The sequence below is a fragment of the Sturnus vulgaris genome, chromosome 13 (assembly GCF_052056855.1).
Source record: "Sturnus vulgaris isolate bStuVul1 chromosome 13, bStuVul1.hap1, whole genome shotgun sequence".
NCBI lineage: Eukaryota > Metazoa > Chordata > Aves > Passeriformes > Sturnidae > Sturnus > Sturnus vulgaris.
Genome location: NC_142255.1, coordinates 487,025 through 498,445, shown reverse-complemented (window position 1 = coordinate 498,445; position 11,421 = coordinate 487,025). Strand labels below are relative to the sequence as shown.

Below are 11,421 nucleotides of genomic sequence, written 5' to 3'. Positions count from 1 at the left end.
TAGAGCAAATTGAAGGTTTTAATTGGTTTGGAGCAAGTGCTCCAGGTCTCCAGTGGTCAGAGGCAAGTAAATGCATGTGAATTCACACCCTGAAAGAAAGCGGAGGCAAGTTCTGGCCTTTTTTATCAGATGTGCCATAATTTCTTGAAATGTGGTAATTGTCTTTGTGGGTTGATTGCTTGTAAAAATTCATTCAAGGATCAACAGAGGGTCTGTGAGTTGAGGGCCCCATTGGAAAATCAGTTCATAGAATGAGGGGCCTTTCCTAAAATGACAAGCTGCAAAGGCAGGTTGGGATCAAATCTGTGTGCTTGATGTGAAGACAGGGCTTCTTGGACTTTGGTGATGGCTTGTTGGGCTTCTGGGGTGAGTGTGCCTGGGGAGTCCAGGTCTCTGTTGCCACGGAGGAGGTTGAACAGGGGGTGGCGAGGTCTTCTGTTAGGATTCCCAGTAGGAGGTGTATCCAGTTGATGGATCAACACAGGCCGTTTAGGTCTCTTAGAGTCTTTGGATCGTCTTGTATGGAGAGCTGCTGGGGTATGATGGTTCTTTCACAGATATGAAGTCCAAGATAATTCCATGGGCTGGTGTACTATACTTTGTCTTCATGAATTTCGAATCCTGCTTTTTCTATGGTTTTAATGGTTGTTTCAAGTGCTTTTTCTAGGTCTTTTCTGATGCACAAACTAGGATGTCATCCATGTAGTGGTGAATGATTGCATCTGGGAATGCATCTCGAACAGGAGAACAGATGTAAGCAACATACCACTGGCAAATGGTTGGAGAGTTTTAAAGTCCTTGAGGAAGAAAAAGCCAATGATATCTTTTGAGGAGAGCTTCTCTGTTGAAAGAGGGGACAGAAAAGGCAAACCATGGTGCTTTTTGGGGATGCAATGGGATGCTGAAGAAACAGTCTTTGATGTCAATGATGGCAAGTGTCCAGTCTCGAGGCAGCGTTGATGGTGAGGGCAGGCCAGGCTGGAGGGGACCCATGTCCTCAATGATGTTGTTGATTTTGTGAAGGTCATGGAGGAGCCTCCACCTGTCTGTCCCAGATTTTCGCAGGATGAAGACTGGCGAGTTCCACAGGCTAGTGGTTTCAACGATGTGGCCTTTGGCTAGCTGTTCTTCTACCAAGGCTTGCAGTGCATGCAGTTTGACCTTTGAAAGGGCCATTGTTCAATCCAGATGGCATCCTCTCTTTTCCAGGTGAGTCGAGGTGTATGTGGAACTGTGCAATTGTCAATGGCGCCAGTCAGAAACCTTGGCTTTGAACTTGGATGGAAGCCCCCATTGGGATAGGGCATCTCTGCCCCATAAGGTGATGGGCGCCCTTACCACGAATGGTCGGATGGTTGCTAGCTTGCCTTCAGGCCCTTTGACAATGATGTTTCGTCTGCTTCGCATGGAGACTGCGACTCCACCAATTCTGGAAATCATACCTGCTACCGGTTGAAGTTCCCAGTGTGCTGGCCATTCTGAACGGGCAATGATGGTCATGTCACCAGTGTCTACCATTCCTGGTTTTTGGATTTTTTCCCTGTAGCAGAAAAGGCTGCTTTCGAGGACTGGTTCATTTGGACCCATGACTTGTGCCCACATTATTGTGCGGTTGAGGGGGATCTGTTCCATGTGTTTTTTCAGGAGCAAGAAGGTTTGTGCAATTGGTGTTTCCTGCGGAAGATAAAAGGGAGTGTCCGTGCAGCACAGTTGGACAAAGATTTCTTGCCCAGATGACACAGTTTGTATTTCTGGCAAAACAAAAATTTGTGTTGGACCATGGAAAGTATCACCAAGGATTAAAATGTCCTAAGGACCATCTGTGGTCCATGCTTTCCTGTGGGAACACAATAAAATTTCTCAGCTGTAAAGTTTAAAGACAATAAATTCATCAACTGGCACCTGTAGCGCTCTGAGTTGTATCTGTTTGATGTAGTCTGGAATTTTTGAGAAAGCTGGACTGTGATGTCCCTCGTTTTTCACAGGTGGGACTGGGTGGAAAACAGCTTTTGATTTGTTGTCTGAGCTCTGAGCTGTAACCGAGGTGTGTTGGAAGTTTTTTGAATGCTGTTGGTGTTTTTTCTGCTTTTGGGGTTTCTGGTAATTGTTGAGATTTTGGTGGGTGGTTTGTCCAGGCAGTTTTTTATAAAGTGTCCAAGTTCCCCACAGTAAAAACAACGAGCATTTTCTTTGGAGGCTATCACTGCAAATGCACCAGAGACCCCTTCTGCAATGTCCTTAGCAACTGCTTTGGTGACTGTGTTTTCAGTGGACATGTGGCGTGTACAGCTTTCCACCATCTGCTCGATGGTTGGTTCTGTGTCTATTGGTAAAGCTCTAAGAATAGCTTTACATTGTTCGTTAGCGTTGCTCATAGTAAGTTTCCTTAGATGTTCCTTTTGTGTCTCAGTACTTTCTATTTGTTTTTCAAAAGCATCTTTGAGCCTGTCTACAAATTTTATAAAAGTCTCATCTACCCGTTGTTTGATATTAGAGAAATGCAGGGTAGGAATAGAGTCATCAGGATGTTCTTGCTGCATTAGCAATGTCTTGCAGCATTTCCTCATGTAAAATGCTAGCTTGTTTGGAGGGTTTAGAAAAATCACCTTCTCCTGCTAGCTGTTCGACAGTAAAATTCTGTCAATTTGAATCTTTGGAATATTTATCAGATAGTGTTTTCAATTGTTTTTTTTTGCAATGCCTTTCCCATAACATATATTCGGCTGAGGATAGGAGACAATTTGCAAGATTTCTGACATCATGTAGAACTAAAACATGAGCAGAAAACAATGCTTCTAAAAAGTTTCCAAAAATGTGAGCTAATCTGCCATGGTCTTTTGCGATTTTTGACAATTCTGTTAATTGTTTAGTGTTGATTGATTCCCATTCTGATCTGTTTGTGGCTCCTCCTCTGTGGCCTCTTTTATAAATCACAGGAAAGGCAGAGATTTTTTGAGCTAATTGCCAGTCACCCTCTTGGGTTGCTTGAAGCTTTGTTTTTGCCCGGGGGTGAATATCATCTGAATCAGAGGCAGCTGAATCACAACTGCTGTATTCAGTGGAGCTGGAGTATCTTTGTCGTGTGCGGCGTTTTTTAGAGTGTGAGTTAGGGGCTTGGGGAGGAGCGGCTGTGGCTTGGGAGGGGGCAGGAGGAGCAGAGGGCTGTGAGTGGGTGCCCTGTATGGCTTGGCCACAGGGTGGCGCCAGTGCAGCAGAGATCGCGGTGGTGCCGGCTGTGAACCTAAAATGAATCTGGGGAGGACAATAGGCAGGATGGTAGAAACTTGATACCTGTCTGGACATGGGTGAGGGCGGCGGCGCCACGCAGGGAATGGGGAGATTGGAGGTACGGAATTTAGAACGGAAGGCAACGTAGGAGTGGAGTTTGCTGCGAGCGCCACGGATGGAGGTACGACGAGGGTTGCATGATTAGTAAGATTTGTGGAGGTTGCATTAATCGGACCGGGAGGGCTTACCGGAGTTTGGGTGGGCAGGGTAGGAGTCGGGTAAACCGCGGTAGAGCTAGTTACTATGGAGACAGGGATTGGAGCAGGGGAGGGTGAATGGAGAAGCGATGCCAGTGACACCGACGGAGCGGGAACCGCAGGAGCTGTGATAGGGGATGAGAAAACAGTTCTGGGAGTGGGAGCTGGAGTGGGAGAGACGCTGGGAACTGAGGTGGGTGGGTTTCCTGGAGTGGAGGCTGGGAGCGGGGTGGCGAGGGAAAACACAGGTGCAGGGAGGATAGTGTTAAAATGTGTTTGTGTAGCTTGGGGGAAGCTGGGTGCTGAGGGATACAAAGGCAGCAGTTTCGGTGGCAGGAGGGGGTGGGAGAGTGGGCGTGAGTGAAGGGAGGGCTGATGGTGCTATCGGGTGGGGGTCGGCAGGGTACTGCGTATGCGTGGGAGGGGAGACCGAAGCTGGGACTAAGAGGAGGGCGGTGCTCGGAGGGGAAGGGGGGGTGGGGAGGGGATGTGTGATGTGGCAGCTGGTGCAGCTGGGGTTGGGGCCAGGGCAGGGGGGATGCCTGGGGCGGCGACGGAGTGTGAGAGGGGGAGGGGACTACTAATGATAAAATGACTGGGTTGAGAAATGTAGGAGAGAGAGGGGTAGGGCTGGGAATGATATGCTGGGTGTTAGAGGGTGATGGGGACGGTCGAACAAAGGCCAGCAATTCTTGCGGGGCTGTGGGGGTGGGAGGCGTTACCGAAGACGAAGCAGTGGGCCTGTGCCCAGCAGTCTGGCTTTCTGGGGCAGCATGAGAGGGTTGCATTTTAGGAGTGACGCAGGGCTCAGAGAGGAGGGTGGAGTGGGGGGCGGGTCAGGGGTAGGTGATGGTGGGGGTCGGGCGCTGGGCGCGGGGCGGGGAAGACAGTGTGTGCATTGTCTGTGCAAGGGAGGGGAGCGGGACAGGGTCTAAGTTTAAACTGGGAGAAGGTGGAGGGGATAAAAGTGGGGGGGATGGTGGAGGCTTAGGAGAAGTAGGTTTTTTAACTTTTCCTCTTGATCTCATATCTTGGAAAAGAGGCATGAAAGAGGTGACAAAAAAATCTCCGTTTGCTTGGCATTTGTATATCTTTGTCCCCACAGAATCATAAAAAGAATCTAAAAGGACAGTTTGGCTATTGAAGTTGGAAAATTGAGAAGAAATCCGTTTTATGAGTTTTTTCAAAGTAGTTTTAGAATGAATGCCTTTTGAGAAAGTGAAATTGTTAGAGGATAGAATTAGTAGGATTTGGGAATATAGATCTCTTTCATTATGGGATAATTGGGTTTTAGTGAGGATTTTTCCCATAATAAGCTCTCTGCCAAACCAGCAGAAAAAGGAGAATAAGAAAAAAACCAAAACACAGGTGACCCAAAAGTGAAAGACACGCTTAGAAAGGCTGATATACTCAAAAAATATCAGCCGAAGTGGGTTGGGGTCTGCTGACTGGTGCTAGCTGTCTTCCAGTCTCTGGTCCAGTTCTGGAGAGTGTTGGACTCTCCTCAGCAGGGAGTAACTATTTTTAAAGCAAAATGCTACCTGCTGAGGTGGTGACGTATTGAAAGCAGTAACAGTTTGGAGGAGAACACTGCTTACAGATGCGCTGGCGGAGTTTCAGACACGCTGTTTGGGCACCACTTGTAGCCGGTGGGGGTCTTTGGTAGACCCCAGACTGCAAATTCGAGCCAGAGTCAGTTATCCCGCAAGGGACAGCTTCCCCTGGAGTCCCAGGCAGTTTTCTGCTACAAGGTACAAATGCAAGCAATGCCCGGAGTTGGTTTTCAGTTGTTTTGTGAAATCAGGCTTGCAAGTACCTTCTTAGCCAGCAAAGAAAGAGATTGAGAAATGCCAACAAGGAGATTCCATAAAATCTTTATTTCTTCTATGAAGGGGGTCCTGTCCAGCAAATCTTCTGGATGGGGTTCTAAGGGGACTTTTATAGGGTTAAGGGATCTTTCAAATAACCAATAACATAAAGGATTGAAAAGTTAATCAACTACAGCAGCCTCTAGATTAAGTGAACCAATTATTTGGACAATCAGAAAAAGGACCAATTAAATGGCTAATAGATAAAAGAGAAGGTTAGCAAAGAGGGGAATATTTCTAGTATTAGTCATTCTAATTCATCAACTTCTTATCTAAGGTATCATGTTCCATGGGGGCCTCTCTTAGGAGTTTGCCTTTTCTTCAGAGATGGTCTCTGCTCCCTCCACACTGGAGCACATGTAGGGACGGTTTCTGCACAGTTCAGACACAGCCCTTAGGGAAGCAGGGACCTTCTCATGGGGTCTCCAAAGCTGGGGACCAATCCAACTGCACTGGGAGCCTCTGGGCGTGTCCAGCTCATTCTCCCCAGGCTGTTGGCAAGTGGTCAGTTGCTGTCCAATTCCATCCCCCTGACTGGCACTGATCTCCAAGGAAGCTTGGACCTCTCCTCAGCCAGTGTTCTTCAATTAGAACCCTGAGACACTTCCTCAGTCCCTCTCCAAGGTGATGTCAGCACAGCAATGAACCCAAACCTTTGATCGCCACTGGGGTTCATCTCAATTTTGAGGGTCAGTTCCCAAAGAGGGCAACAGGAGGGTTTTGTGCCAGGGCAAATTTAGAAGAGTGGGATGTGGTGAATACTTCAAAAACCAGAGGTTTCAAAATCCTTGAATTTCAGAGGCTACAACAAGAAAGTTGGAAGTTTTGCTAGTCCATTATTCTCTGTCTTGCCACTGTTCATTTGGCACATTCCAGCCCTGAAGCAGATTATGGAAAACAGAACTGCAGGAAGTGTTGGAGACTCATTCCCAGAGAGAGGAAGAAAGAGGGAAGGAGGGAAAAAAATTCCCATTGTTTTCTTGATCATTATGACAAAAAATCTTCGCTCACTTTGCAACATCCCAATGGTGAGGCACGTTCCTTGTTTTTCTCACTAAATTACAGTAATTTGGAAACTCTCCCTGGTTTAGAAAGAAACCAGAGGCCAATAATTGACCCACTTTGGTTCCTAAATCAGAAATCATTAAACTTCTCCCAAGATGGGTTTCCCTGCAGTAGAGAAGGCATTCCTTTTATCCTAAGTTTCTCCTGAGTTCATGACTTCAGATGAACTGGAAGGGTCCTGGCACTGCCAAACGTGGCTGCAGTGACAAGGATCATACCCCCAAGTCACCATTAAATGCACTCATCCGCACCTCCCAGAGCCCAGCAGCAATTCCTGTTCTGCCCCTGCTCTGGGACAGCCTGACAGGCATCGCTCTGGTGTGCAGGGCTGGCTCCTGCAGGACACAGCGCTCGGAGCCCCTCTGTGTCCCGCAGCTTTGGCATCTCCTCTGTCCCTCCACGGCTGCCAGGCCTGTGCCACCACTGTCCCATGGCTGTGGTTCCTGTTCTACCTCTGTTCCACCTTTGCCATGGTTACTCCACTGCTGCTCAAGGGCTGCTCCAGGGCTGCTCTGGTGCTGTTCTAGCACAGTTTCTCTGGTCCCCCACCACTGTTCCACCATTACTCCACTGCTGCTCCAACACTCCTCATCTGTCACTGTTCTACTGCTCCTTATCCACTCCTCCCCTGCTCCCCTGTTGTTCCACTGTGGCTGCTGCTCTTGTTCTGGTGCTGCTGCCAAACCTCCCCTGGTGCTGTGCCCACCCTGTGCTGCTCATCTGTGACACTGTGGGGCCTCCTGGGGACATTGTGACACTGCAGGGACCCATGGGATCACAGGGGCTCTGTGACACTCCGGGGTCTTGTAGAATCCAGAGGCCCCTTTGGGGCCATGGGCCCTCATGGAACCAAGAGGAGACTGTGAAACTGTGAGGCTTCATGGAACCATCCATTGGGATACCTCAGGGTCTCATGGTTCCCAGGAATCATTGTGACACTGCAGAAACCAAGGGGACATTGTGACACTGTGGCTTGCGGAAACAGGGTGACACAGTGACACTGTGGGGTCTCATGGAATCCAGAGGCCCTTGTGACACAGCGAGGCCACTTGGAACCAAGGATCCATTGGGATAAGGGGGCCTTGGGGTGTCCAGGGATCCTTGTGACATTGTGGGGCCTCATGGAACCAAAGGGAACCTGTAATACAATAGGCACTCAGGAAACCAAGTGGTCTCAGAGGCACTCTGTGAACTCCTGGTTCTCAGTCTCTTCTGACACGAGCGTCCACCTACAAAGAGGCAAAACAGGGCAGCCTGAGCCTGTTGATCCAGAACATTCCCATGTCTTTGAGAGGACATTCCTGGCAACAGTGGTGCTGTGTGTACTCTCTGCTCTTGTGTGGAATTGCATCCTTCACGAGACACCAACCACCACAGTGCCTCCTGTGGGGTGGGAGCAGAGACATTTTCCACTCCATCGTGTTGCTCAGAGCCTGTCCAACCTGGCCTGGAATATTTCCAGGAATGGAGCATCAACTAGCTCTCTGGGAAACCTGTGCCAGTGTTCCATCACCCTCAGCATCAAAAATTTCTTCCTTGGGTCCAGTCTGAACTAATCCTGCTTTAGCTGAAAACCATTTCCCCTTCTCCAATTTCAACAGGCCCTACTAAAATATTTCTCCCCTTGTTTCCTGTGAGGTGCCTTGAAGACCTGCAAGGTCACACTGGGGTCTCCCCACGGCCTTTTCTACTCTAGGCTGAACAGCCCCGACTCTCCCAGCCTGTCTCTGGCACAGAGGTACTCCAACACTTGGAGCATCTCAGCCTCCTCTGGAACTGCTTCATGAAGTCTGAGTCTTTCTTGTGCTGAGGACTGTGCTGTAAATTTTTTACACAGACCTACCAGTCAATCAAAGAGGAGAAATACCTCAATGCTGAAAATGCTGGTAGCAGCTGTAGATACAGCTTCTGCTCAGCTCAGACACAGCCCCAAGGGAGGCAAGGACATTCCCGTAATGTCCCTGAAGCTGCAAGGCCAATCTGGTCACACTGGGAGCCTCTGTGCATGTGGAGTTTGTTCTCCCTGGGCAGTTGACACATGGTCAATGGCTGTCCAATTCCATCCCCCCGACCGGAACTGATCTCCAAGGAAGCCTGGACCTCTCCTCAGCCAAACTTCTGCAATTGTGGACAATGTGGACACTTCCTCAATTCCATTCCATGACCACATCAGCACACCAATGACATCACAGTAGTTGTCCATCTGGTCAAGAATTCTCCCCAGGGACACTCTGGTCTCTCATACCTGGGGCACTCCACAAGAAAATCTTCCTGGGCCCTGCAGCTCCTCTGGCAAGTTCCAGAAATGCAGTGAACTGAAATGTTTTCCCAACTGGCCCACAACATACTTCTGCTGCATCTGCAGTGTCCCTGAGGAAAGAGAGAAGCAGAAGCCTTCACTACTATTGTGACATGTCAAACAAAACTTGAAGCCATGGACACCTCTCGGGTACCACTTCTCAGAGGGTTTTCATTTCTTGGACACCCCTGAATCCTGAATGTCCTCCTGGTGCCTCAGGCCCTGAGTAAACAGGGCTTATCAGAGATGCAGACAGGGGACCAACATCCCTCCCCCTGACTGGGCACCTCTGTTTGCCCAGTTTGATCCCCTTGGCTGCCTGGTGATAAACACCTTCTCCCCCATATCCCTCGGGATGGGCACATCCTGCTGTGGGTGTGCACTGGCTTGAGCCCAGGGCCAGGGGCAGAGACCCTGTGTGGGGACAAGGGCCTTGGGGAGCTGTGGACAAGTCCCAGGCAGGGACAGTGCTGGAGTGGGAACCTTGTTGGGGATGGGGTCCCTGGCAAGCCCCATGTAGAGCAGCTGTGCAGAGTGGGACCCAGGTACTCTGGGATGGAACAGTGGCCACAAGTGTGACAGGGCAAAGGTCAGGGCAGGAGATATTCCCCTCTAGAATCTGCTCTGGAGCTGGAAACTGGACCAGTTTGGTGCCTGCAGGCTTAGGAAAAGGGGTGCTATGGATGTGGAAAGTGCTACAACTGAGTAATTCCCCAAGCCTCATCCTTGTCTGCAGGTGATCACCATCCCCCAGCACTCTGGGGGACTAATGGAAAATGGATTGTGTTGGAGTAGGGATTCACCTGTCTCCAGTTCCCTTCCCCCAGGTGCCAGGGCCCTTTCAGGGGCAGCTGCACCATGCAGGAAGCTGGAGGGATGATGGACAAGGGGGCTGGATCTGTGCCACAGGTGGGATGAACTCTGTGCCAGGACTGGGCATGTGGCCATGGGTGGGAGCTGTGTCAAGCCAGGCTTTGGCCTGAGGGTTGTCAGGGAGAGTCCTGGAAGGGATAAAAGTGCTCCTCACCTGGTGCTGCCTCTACCAGCATTGCCAGTGCAAGGGGAAGATGAAAGTGGCTGTGCTCAGCGTGGCCCTGCTCTTCTCCATCCTGCTGTGCCCCCTGGCACAGGCCAAGGCTGAGGCCCCGATGTCATGGTCTCCCCACATCCTGCCCTTGGCAGTCTCTCATCCCATCCTCTTGGTTTCTTCTGAAATCTTCTCTCTGGGATCTCTTCTTTGTCCTGCCTGGTGTCTATTAATGCCCTTCCACTGATCATTCCCAATTCCTTTCCCGTTTTTCCCCTCAATCCCTTGCTTTTTTCCCTGGCCACTGCAGTGGTGTCTCCTGGCATCATTCCTGGATTCACCTGCCACTACCAAACCCTCTCCCTGTCTTGTAGTTTTCTCCTCATCCATCCATTTCTTCTGCCCACTCCAACCCCCTCTGTTTCACCCCCATGTCCCTACACTGGAATTCCTTTCTCCCCTGCATCCCATACAGGGCCCCTTCCACATCCCCAGCCCAGTCCCTTCGCCTCCCCAGTTCACTCCAGCTCAGTGTCTTTGGGTCCCTCCTACCACAACCTCCTCGGAGGCCCTGAATTCCCATCCCTTTGCCCCCGCTCTTTGGTCCCTGCACCCCTGTTACCCCGTAGCCCTACATGTTCCAATCCAGAACCATGGTTTGTTCTCCCTTCCCAGACACTCCTACCAGGAACTGAAGATGATCTCTGGGAAGTGGCTGGGGGGTAGGATTGGAGGGCATCCCCTCAGGGAATTGGGGGACAGTTTAGTACCCCTGTTTCTTGCTGGCACCAGGGGCATCCCAGTGGCCAGGGAGGTCTCCCGATTTCTCTGCAGATGGATTTAGACAATGTCACAATTCTGAAGAGGCCAGTGGTGGGTACCACAAGTTCTGCCAGTGCCAGACCCTTCTCTTGCATGGCCACTGCACTCCAGTCCATCCCAGTTTGTCCCAGCACTGCCCAGTGTACCCCTACTGATGCCCCAGACAACACCCCTGCCTTTTGGAATTTTTCCAGGGAAACCCCTTGACCAGGGCCCCCATTGCTTTCCCATCCCTGTCACCCCAGGACCCCCCTGGATGACCCAGGATGCAGCCCTTGGCCCAGCTGTGCCTCTTGGCCAGGACCCCAGTGCTTCTGGGCAGGAGCACAGCAGCTTCTGTACCTCATTGTTGCCCACAGGCCCTTTCCCCAAGGATCTTCCCACTTTTCCCTTTCCTCCCGGTCCAGCCCAGTGCCCCCAGTGTGTCTGTAATGAGTAATTTTTGTCCCCAGCCCCCTGTGGCTTAAAAGCTAGTGAGTCCTTTGCAGCAGAAGCACCTGCCTCTTGCTCTCCATGGGAAGGTGAGCACTGCTACAGAGAGGGGAGTGGGGACAGGGCTCCTCTCCTGTCCCCTTGGGTCCTGGTGTGTCACATTCTGGGGCTCTGTTTTAGGATCGCAAGAGTTGGTTACATCCATATCCAACTAGCTCCAGAAGCATCAGGGGATGATCATCCCTGAATGACTCCTCTGTTTTCCCTTGAGCCCAGAGACATTTCTCTTGAATGATCGATAAACCCCTTCAGCAAACCTATAGCTGTGTGCATGTGTGTGTATCTATGTCTCTGGATTTCTACTGTCCTGGTATTTCACTGGCCAGGGCATTGCAGAGACCGTCTGTAGGGACAAGGGACCTT

At 50.4% G+C, this 11,421-nt stretch overlaps 1 long non-coding RNA gene across 16 annotated transcripts in view; it reads left to right on the top strand.

Annotated features, from left to right (window-relative positions):
* Nucleotides 1-2,682: 2,682 nt before the first annotated feature.
* LOC148222200 (uncharacterized) overlaps nt 2,683-11,421 on the top strand; it is a 25,966-nt gene continuing 17,227 nt past the window's right edge. For 7 of the 16 annotated variants that reach the window (XR_015806429.1, XR_015806426.1, XR_015806427.1 and 4 more), the window contains exon 1: nt 3,440-3,678. This is a non-coding gene — a long non-coding RNA (uncharacterized LOC148222200). Of the gene's footprint in view, nt 3,102-3,168; nt 3,410-3,439; nt 3,679-11,421 lie in introns of those variants that run through there. The other 9 variants (XR_015806431.1, XR_015806432.1, XR_015806430.1 and 6 more) reach the window with 6 other exon arrangements.